General features: G+C 38.3%; 1 pseudogene; it reads right to left on the reverse strand.

Moving 5' to 3' along the window:
- Window positions 1-8953: 8953 nt before the first annotated feature.
- LOC102867041 lies at window positions 8954-10576 on the reverse strand (annotated as a pseudogene).
- Window positions 10577-11026: the final 450 nt, after the last annotated feature.

The raw sequence follows: 11026 nt of genomic DNA on the forward strand, positions 1-11026 counted from the left end.
GAGGGTCATTTCTTCTCCAGATCATCTATCAAATCAGTGTAATAAAAAAGAAAAATTTCAGCAGGATATTAATGATAATTAATTGCAGTCTTTCTCACTGAATTCAGTCTTGTCCCTTCGAAAGCTATCTCCTCTCTAAATGGAATCTGCCAAAGTTATCCCTGTAAATTTCCTTAACAACCTTGCCCCCCCCCAAAGCTTTAAAAAATGTTTTTAAACCCTAAAATAGTTCTATAATCCATAGGCCAGAGGAAAGTAAAAATTTTCTGTGAGAGGCAGGAAATCTGCAAATGCGTTGTCTTTGATATATTTGTATCCATACTCTTTTGTAATTTCAGCTTGACACTGTTAATAAGGAGGCTAGGTCAACAATGTTGTAACTTGCCTTAAATCTCTTTTTATTACTCTTTTCCTGCCACAGACAAGAATATTCCATTATTTGCAAGTCCTACAAGGCAAGTAAAACAAAACAAAACTCCAAATGTCCCCTACTTAGAACCATGAAGATGTCACTTAGTGCGGGGCAGCAGAATGAAAACCACAGGGGCTTTGGACTTAGAAAATTGTAGACAAAGTTCTAGAACTTCTTTCTTTTTTACTTTTTCTTGTTTGTTATGTTGTTTGTTTTTTTGTTTTGTTTTGTTTTTTAAGGAGCCCTTACACTGGAAAAGGTAAAACAGCCTTGAGAGAGAGAGGAAGACCCTCCTAAGATGGGTTGACACAGTGACTATAACAATGGGCTTGAGCATGGTGGAGGTTGTGAAATGGCACAAACAGGATGGGCAAGTTTCCAAGCTCTTATTCATAGGGTTAATATGAGTCGTAGCTGACTTAACAGCATCTAACAACAACAGTGGTGTTGTATATTACATGTAAGACTGCTAATTAAAAGGCCAGTGGTTCAGTTCCACTATCACTCCCATGGAGGAAGATGGGCAGTCTCCTGCTGATTTATAGCCTTGGAATCTCAGTGAAGGGTTACCATAACTCAGAATCAACTTGAAGGTAGTGAAGGTTTCTTCTCTCTCTCTCTCTCTCTCTCTCTCTCTCTCTCTCTTTCTTTCATCTAGTTTGGGTGAAAGTTTACAGAGCAAGCATAACCTCTTTATGAGTCTCAGCCTCTTCATGTGTAGATTGGGGATAATGATGGTACCTCACTCAAAGGGCCCTTCTGAGGAACGATTAAATGAAATCATGCTCATAAAATTCCTGGCAAGTGTATGGAAAATGGAGGCTCTTAATTACCAGGTTCAACGTCCTCATTTTACAGATGAAGGGGAAAAACAAAGTCAGAACCAGAACTTATATCCTTCATTGTACCACACCAACCTTCCTCGGGTTCTCTAACTTATTGAAAGACTTTCTTTAAAGTAAAAGTATCTAAATCATTTGAGGGTTTATAACTAGATAAATAACTATAGGGAGTTCTAGTTGGTAAGGAGTTGCGCTGCCAACCCAAGGGTATGCAAGTGGAATCCCCCAGCAGTTCTGATTTACAGCCTCTTTTGGCACTGGATGGTCAGCTATGAGTCTGTTCCAACTCGACAGCACATACACACACTAATAACTGCACCTAACACTTTTAAAGCTGCTCTTCAGTATTCTCATGGGAGAAGGATGGGCACTCACCTCTCGTACAATTTACTGCTCCTGAAAACTCGCTGGAGAGTCAGCTGTGGGTCAGTTCTCATTGATGGCACACAATGACCTAGAGTATTCTATACAGATATACCGTAAAGTATTAACTGTATCTCTATTTATGAACATTCAGGATTTTCCTTTTTTTTTGGCAGGCAAAGTATTTTAATGTGTCTCAAGAATTGGAGGATTTCCCTTTTTTTAACCATCAAAAATAGCGTTCTTCTGATTATTATTCCCATGCATGTGTTGTTGTTATTATGTGCTGTCAAGTCAGAACTGAATCACAGATGACCTTCCAATGGTTTTTTTTTTAAAGTCTGTAAATTACACAGGAGGAGACTGCCCATCTTTCTCTGACATACATTTTATTTATTTATTCAAGCATCACTATATAGCAGAGCTCTATAAATGGAAATGATGCTGGGTCAATCTGTGCATTTGAAATTTTAAAAGATACTGCCAAATTGCCTTTTAAGAAGACCAAACCAATTTATACTCCTTCTCAGAGGGTGTAAGTGTGCCAATGTCCTCACATCCTTGTCAACACTGAATATTATCTATCTTTTCAAATCTTGCCAACCAGACAAAAATGCTACCTGAATTTGCTTTCATATAAAATGTTGAATAAACATTTTATTACTTTTTCTAAAGCCAACAACAACTTATTGCAGATGAACTTTTTAAAAATTCTTTTTATTATTAATTTCAGTGAAAATTTAGAGACTTTGGATTTCTGTTGCACTTTTCTCCCTGCCCAGCCCTCCCCCCACCCCAGTTCACCCTTCTCTTTGAAAAGTAAAAGAAAAAAAATCTTTCATTGTTTTACAATCCCTCCCCCCAGGTCCACTCCACTATGCAACCTTCCTTCTGGACTCCTGCCATGACAATAATACCTAATCACATATCCCTTTTAAACAGTTTTCTCCCTCATCTGTTTCAATGCAGTATACACAATTTATCCCATCTTTCTCAGTCTCCCCGCTCCCCCCAACCGCAGCGTCAGTCCTGTTTTACAACAGTGGCACCATGCAGTATTTGTCCTTTTCTGGCAGATGAACTTTTAAAACAAAGAAATGTATCATATTTTTTAAGCCATACTTCTACCACAATAAGGAAGCTTTTGTGATTTAGTGGTAAGGAGTTGTTCTGTCAGCCCAAAGGCACCTGATTCAAATTTACCAGCTGCCTCACAGGAGAAAGATCTCCTACATTCCAATTTACTACCTCTAAAAACGCACTGGAGATTCAGCTGTGGGTTCTGACTTGATGGTACATAAGAATAATAACACCACAACAGGAGACCGTACCTACCTATTGCTGTGGAATAGATCTGACACATATTGACTCTACATTGGGTTTCTGAGGTTGTATATCTTTACAGGAAGAGATTGCCCATCTTTATCCCACAGAGCCTCTGACAGACTCAAACTGCCAAACTTTGGGTTAGCAGCCTGCCAGGCAAAATAGAGTAATTGTTAACATTTTAAATATCTTGTCAATTTTTTCTTGTATATATTTTTCCCCCCAGGGGAGCTCTCTGGTGGTCTAGGGCGTAGAGAACTATACTGCCAATGGTTTTGAATTCACCATCTGCTTTGCAGGAAAATGATGGACAATCTTCTCCCATGCAATTTATAATCTTGACAAACCTGTTTGGAGGGCTAGCTATGAGTCAGTTACAACTCAACAGCTATGACTGAGCAAATGATACTTTTCCCAAATTGGGACCATTTTATCGAATAGTTTTGTGTTGCTATTTTCCCTTATTATTTTAATCATGAGCTTTGGCCCATTTTATTAAGTATTCTTTTAAAACATAATGTTTAGGGTCATATGGTATTCTAGCATGTCATCTACTCTACTTAACTAGTCCCCTATTGTTTTAGTCAACTCGACAACAACTTATTGTTTGTGGAACATTTAGATTGGTTCCTAAGTAATTCTAGTTTTATACATGATGCTGAAGATCTTTGTGTATCAATCTATGTGCTCCAATACAAAGTACACCTATAAATTAATGGGGGGAGTAGTCAAGTGGTAATAAAAATATCAAGAACATAGTTTTGGATACAGTATTACTAATTAGATCAGTTCCCTGAAAAAGCTGTGATGGTGAATATCAATGGAGCTTTCATTGGCTGTTGTTGTTGTTGTTGTTGTTGAGTACGTTGAGTCAGAGTCAGATCCAACCCATACCAGCCCCCTCCAGCTGGTTTTCAGAGGCAGTTAATCGCACAGGAGGAGATTGCCCATCCTTCTCCCACAGAGCAGCTGGTGGCCTTGAACCACATGCCTTAGGGATTGCAGAGTAGCTTCTTGCCACTTGGTAAAGTTCTTAAAATGAGACGATATCTAGAATAAATAAATAATAAAGTGACATCTATGTCAGCTACAAACAATACTCAACTAGCTGCACTCAACTAACCAGCCTCTAAACCTTTCCATTGACTTTTTCTTTAAATCCCATGGTTAACCCCACAAACTAATGCTGTTCTGTATCTAAATAATGCCATATAACTCCTTCCCAGGTCGTTTCTGTGTTCTTGACTCCTCATTAAGACCTATGAGACAATTCACAGCTGGCTGGGGACCAGTGTGAGAAGTGACAGCAGAGAAGAATCACCTCATCATTAGTTACAATTTCTCTTTCCTGATAAGTGAGGGAGAAGGGAGAAAAATCCCTTCAGAACCCAGTATCTTGCCACAGAAAACCAACTGTATCATCAGAATAAATCAGAGTCAAGGTTTCCTAATTTGAGGTCACAGAAGTTGGGGCAGGGGGAGATGAAAAACTGGAAAAGTTTAGGAGGAGGAAAATGTTTCACCAACTAATGAGAAAATAATGCTATGTCCTGTATGAGGCAGTTGCACTGTTTGATAAGCAAACATCTATGACACACATTGCAAAACAGAGATTAGGAAACCTCAGGAGTGAGGGCAGATCATCAGATGTACAAGTCTACTGAGACACTTAGCCAGTCAGTGGTGTCACAGGGCCAGGGAAGAGGCAGTACGGGGTTATGGACCACAACAGATGACATTGTCAGAGGGGGTAATACTAAGATGACTTCTTATACCTTTTTTTTTGGTGCAGTGTTTCAGCAGGAATTAGTATTTATAAAATCATCCCTGAGGTTGAGGTTGTCCAGGTTGTCATTGTAATTGGATCCACAATCAATGACCATGTAAACATCAATCAGAAAATCAAATGGCATACTGCATTTGACAGTCTGCTGCAAAAGTCCTCTTTAAAGAGCAAAGATGTCACCACCGCAAGGACCAATGCATGCCAAGTCAAGCCTCCTATTTGCAATCACATCATATGCAAGCGAACGCTAGAAAAATAAATTTAAAAATATAGGAGACTGAAGAAGAATTGTTGCCTTTGAAATATGGTGTTGGCAAAGAATCACAAACACACCACTACTTGCCAGAAGAACAAACTAGTCTGTCTTGGAAGGAGTACAGCCAGAAAGCTATTTAGGAGGAAGAAAGACGAGACTTTGTCTTATATACTTAAGACATGTGATTAGGAAAGACTAGTCCCTGCAGAAAAAGACATCCTTCTTGCTAAAGTAAGAGATTAGCAAAAGTGAAGAAGATCTTCCACAAGATGGATTGTTCCAGTGACGTTAAAAATGAGCGCATATGTCACACCGATGGTGAGGATAACACAGAACTGGACAGTGTATCGTTCTGTGGTACACAGAGTTGCTATGAGTCAAAATACAGAGTTAAGAGATAAGTGCAGGGTCACTTAAGAACATCAGTAAGAGTTATAAGAACAAAAACCAATTTTTGTAAGCCCAGCATCCACCTATTAATATACTTAGTAGGTTAAAATTCTATGCTAATTTGCTTTTTGACCTTTTAAGGCAATCTTGGGAGCTCTGATGGAGTAGTCCAAAGGGAGTGGCTCTGCTAACCCAAGGGCCTCACTTCTTTTACAGTTCAAATCCACCAGCTGCCTGTGAGAGTAAGCTGAACTGTTTCCTCCCATGGAAGGTCAGGCATGAGTCAGTTCCTACTTGACAGAATGGGTTTTTTAATGCATTTTTGGTCAGAGCTGTTATTAATGCCCAAATAAAATGATGCTTTGATTCACATAGATTCATCTACATGAACAAACACTTGGTGGTGGTCTCCTTACTTCTGACCTCTTCTTTGTTGCTGATTTTGCCCAATTTTCAGGTGTTTTAGCTGCAATACTATGGTAATTATTATTTGTGAACCTATATGAGTAACTTTTTTGAGAATGAAGTAGTAATTAAAGAAAAAGAATGAGCAAAATGAAACAAATAGGCTTCTGCTCAGTTACTAATATCATAACAATGCCATTCTACATTGTAGAAAGATTTTACAAAACAATTGATTATTAGTCTTCATATAAGTTAGTAAATATTATACTTAAACCATTTATTAAAACATTGCATATTATTCTATTATTAACATTTTTAATAAATATTAATAAGAATTTTGACACAGGATTAGATCCTTTGGCAGGGTGGAGTCAGGTGATGATGTGTTACTGCACTAAAGACACCAACAGTACTGATGTCACTTCAGGACACAAAGGAACACAACAGTCAGTCAGAGCATATGTCTCTTCCGGGTGTTTGGTTTGGTTTTGTTGTGTGTTGGTTGGGTTTTTTTAATTTTTTGTTTTTGTTGGTTGTGTGGGTTTGTTTGATTGTGGGCTTTTTTTTTTCCAATCCCAAAGATGAAAATCTACCAGCTGCTCCACAAGCGAAAGATGGACAATCTCTTCCCATGAGATTAACTGCCTCTGAAAACCCACTGGAGGGTCAGCTATGGGTCAGTTCTGACTCAATGGTGCACAAAAACAACAATTTAAAACCTAGTTCTAAACACACACACACGCACACACACACCCCAAACAAACAAACAACAAAAAAAAACCACCCCAAACCAAAAAACCAAGTTCTATTAATCCAGAGAGATCTGGTGGCATAGTGGTAAGGAATTGCACTGCCAATTCAGAGGTATGCAGTTCAAATCCACCAGCTGCTCCACAGGAGAAAAATGGGCAGTCTACTCCCATGTGATTTACTGCCTCTGAAAGCCTTTTGGATGATCAGCTATTAGTCAGTTCTGAGTAGATAGTACACAATACCAAAAGTCCTGTTAAGCTAGGTTTGAAATGAGGCGATTATTTTCATTTTTAAACATGTAACAAAGAATGGATTTGCATTTCTTTTTTTAAAATTTTACTTTATTTTATTTTATTTTTTATTTTTTTTACAGAGGTTTTGGATTTCCATTCATTCATTGCTGCAATTTTCTCCCTGCCCACCCCTCCCCACCAGCTCGCTTCCCCCTCTGAAGAGAGAAAAAAAAAAGAAAAAAAATTTTTGACCTTTAAAGTACTTTAAGTATGAACTACTCAAATAGAATTTTAGAGCTGTAAAGGTCTTAAGTTTTTAAAGCTCATATTGTTGCTGTTGTTGAGTGCTGTCAAGTCTAAAGCTACCTATAACTGACCCTCTAGTGGGTTTTCAGAGGCAGTAAATCATACAGGAGGAGACTGCCCATCCTTCTGCCCCAGAGCAGCTGATGGATTTGAACTTTGTCTCCAATATTACAGCTTCTTACCACTAGGCCACCAGAGCTAGAGGTCAGCTATTTATTTACAAGCTAAACCATTTCTCCAAGGCTGTAAAATGAGTTCTTTCAGAACTAGGACTAAAATACAGGTCTCCTTATCTCTGACTCAACACTCAGCTTACTTTGTCACATTCCTTACCTCACACGAACTTCCCAGAGGTTTAATTGTCTGATTTAAAGTTGAATTAACATAACCAAAAGTATTAAAAATATACTTGGATGACAGGAGTCTAGGATAAGAACTGCGTAGTAAAGTGAACTGGGGAGGGGGTTGTGTAACCATGAAATACTTTTTTTCTTTTCAAAAAGAAAAACTGGGGAGGAGGGGTGGACAGGGAAGAAAATGTGCAACAATGAATGACTGACTGAATGAATGAATGAATGGAAATGAAATGTCAATTAAAAAATATGCTTGGATAAAAATTTTAGGATTATCTAAGGAAAATATGGTCAGTTCAATTTATGTGGAATTATTGCTGAGGAAGGAAGTACTGGGTGGCTTTTTTTTACAGAGAAAAAGAATTTCTCTTTTTTTATATATATGTATTTTTCCTTGTTGTGTACCATCATATTGGATTCAACTGGCATAAGAGGAAATTGGCCCTCTTTCTCAGTGGAGCATCTGGTGAATTAGAATTGCTCACCTTCAGAATTGCAGCACGACTTCTTGCCACTAGGCCACCAGAGCTCCCTTCTTTACATAATTCTTGAAAATATGAAAGAAAAGGAAACTATGCCAAGGCATTTTTGAGCCATATGCTCAATTTATATTTCCATTTACGTCCACTTCAGGTTACAACTTCTTCCTTATTCAATAAATGTATAAGTTAATATATTTATTAATGAATACTTGCTCCATCTACCAGTGTATGCTTTCTCATCTGCCATTTTCTTTCTGCCTGCTATGTTTTACATTCTTATTATTCCATTTCTACTATTTCAAGCTTGATCAAAAAGAGGCTAGGGCACCAGGGATATCATTGGTGTTAGATGATCACTGATGTTAGATGAGTCTTGGCTAAAAGCAGAGAATACCAAAAGTATATATTTCCATATTTTATTAACTGTGCAAAGGCATTTAAACTATGTGGATAAAAACAAATTATAGCTAACATTGAGAAGAATAGGAACCCCAGGACACTTAAATGTGCTCATATAAAACCTATACTTGGACCAAGAAGCTGTTGTCTTAACAGAGCAAGGAAACACTGCATGGTTTAAAATAAGAAAAAGGTTGTGTATCAGTGCTATATCCTTTCTCCACATATAGTCAATCTATATGCTAAACAAATAACTACAGAAACTTGACTTTATAAAGAAGAATGTTGTATCAAGATGATTGGAGGAAAACTCATCAACAACCTGCCTTATGCCAATGACACAACCTTGCTTGCTGAAAGTGAAGAGGACTTGAAGCGCTTGCTGCAGAAGATCACATACTACAACTTTCTTTTTTTTTTCTTCTTAAAATACAAAGAAAATATTTATTTGTATATTACAGACTGTGAAATGATGATCTTATGAAGTTAAGACTTAATTCCAAGACTCAGAATGCATGCCGTAAGGTTGAAGTGCTACAGGTAGCTCATTCAGTTTCCAGTCAATATTGTAGAGAACATCTCTGGAAAGTTCCTGACTGAATCTTCAATGTGATGTGTCCAAGTGATTTAATTAGCGTTCCAATACATCAGTCCTCATTCTCTTTCTTTTTTTCCTTTTTCTTCTTTTTCTCTGGACTAGAAATTACTGTGCTGCTGCATGGCTCTTCCTCAGACACTGGCTCTTCCTTAATGCGTTTCTTTTTATGCTTTTTCTTTTCCTTCTTCACAGAGGTTTCCTCTTCTTCCATCACTATTACTTCTTCTTTTTGTTGTTCTTCCTCATTCTCCTCCTCCGCCTCCTCTTCAACTTTTATTTTAATCTTGGCCTTTTTAGCTTTCTTTTCTGTAATTTCATCATCTTTATCTACTTGATCTATCTTGCGTTTTTTAGAAAAGGTTGGCAGGGTAGAGTCACCAGAAGGATCGTAAGTCTTTATTTCACTTTTATGTTCATATTTTTCTGCCTTTGCTAATGCTTTTCCTGTTCCACTTATTCTTCTTATCCCTCTATCTTCCAAGGCTCTTAATCTGGCCTCTAGTTTGGCTCTGTTCTCAAGTCCCATTGCAGAACTGGAATCCTCACCCAAAGCGTCATATCGGATAGCCAAAACCGTTTTGGATGCCAGCATTCGAGAAATCTTTCCTTTGTGTTTAGTACTTGTCTGACCCACAAGTGAAGCATGATAAATGAGGCCGTATTTAGGGGTATCCCGTCTAGACTTGAGGGCCCTGAAGAGTGCCTTTTCTGCTCCAAGAATTTGAACTGTAGAAGCTGCATGCTTGACCAAATTCAAAAGAGAACCTGCATGGGCAATAAGACGTGCTCCAACTAATTCCCCAACCATGACTGTAACATTTGGTGCAATGGCCATCATTCGATTTTGTAGATATTCATAGAGTTGGGTTCTATACTCTGAGATTTCAATCACCTGGGTGCAGAGATGCAGAATGTTGCAAATATCTTCTTCGGAAACCTCTGTTCCCATAGATATTTCTGCAGCTGCTTTCACTTCAGCTTCAACATCTTCTGGCAGTAACTCAGAGAGTGAGGTTGAAGCATAGTTCTTTCTATCACCAACTTTCTGCAAACACCTGCAGTATGTCAAATTATCTGAAATAATTTTTCCTAATTCAGGAAAATGCCAGCCATACCATTCTCGACAGCGCATAATATAATTGTTCAATTCTTTATCCAAGTCATCTAGTAAGGAAATTGCCTGAACAATCATTGTATCCACTTTATCAGCACTAAATTTCAATCAGTATCGAGAAAGGCTGTGGGCGAGTCCAAGGCACATAGCAGCCATTTCACGTGGTTCTACCCCAGGGATTAATCCATCTATCTGTGAACGGATTCCTCTCATAAGTTCATTAACAACAGGACTATGGATGCAACTGAGATTCAGCTTTTCCTTAATGACTCCTCCCAATTTAGCATCAGCTACAGCCAAGGGTTCATGGGCTTCTTTTACTATTTTCTTCAGTACTTTTTTCAGCTGCTTATTGATTTTGCCTTCCACCAGAGCTGTGAAAGCTGCTAATGCTTCTGCTGTATCTTGAAATTTCTCAAAATGTTTTAGCTTTACTATTTTATTTGCTTTCTCTGGTGTTTCAAATTCTTTCCATAAACTATCAACTTCTTGAAGTTTCTTCTCATTTAAAACCTTAAAGATGGCGTAGCCAACAGAAGTTTCAAACAGAACCAACATGATGACGCCGGTTAGGGGGCCGCGCGGCCGGGCACCAGCAGAAAAACTACTAATTTGTAGTCACAAGTGTGTAGCTGGAGACAACTTTCAATATGGATTGCATCTCAACATCAATAAAAATCCTTACCACTGGACCAGTAGGCAACACTGTGATAAATGGAGAAATGACTGAAGTTGGAAATGATTTCATTTTACTTGGATGGATCTGTAATCAACAGCCAGTATTGTTGTTAAGTGGTGTTGAGGTCAAGTAAGAATCGTAGTGACCCTATGAGCAACAGACCTGAATGCTACCCTAACATGTGCCATCCTCATCAACTCTGACATGCCTGTGGTTGTTATTGTTGTGTAAAGTCCAGTCAGAACCGACCCATGACTGACCCTCCAGTGGGTTTTCAGAGACAGTTAATAGCTCAGGACGAGATTGCCCTCTTTTTCTCCTGCGGAGCA

The sequence above is a fragment of the Elephantulus edwardii genome, unplaced genomic scaffold, assembly GCF_000299155.1.
Source record: "Elephantulus edwardii isolate Elephantulus edwardi_28Jun2011 unplaced genomic scaffold, EleEdw1.0 scaffold00083, whole genome shotgun sequence".
Classification (NCBI taxonomy): domain Eukaryota; kingdom Metazoa; phylum Chordata; class Mammalia; order Macroscelidea; family Macroscelididae; genus Elephantulus; species Elephantulus edwardii.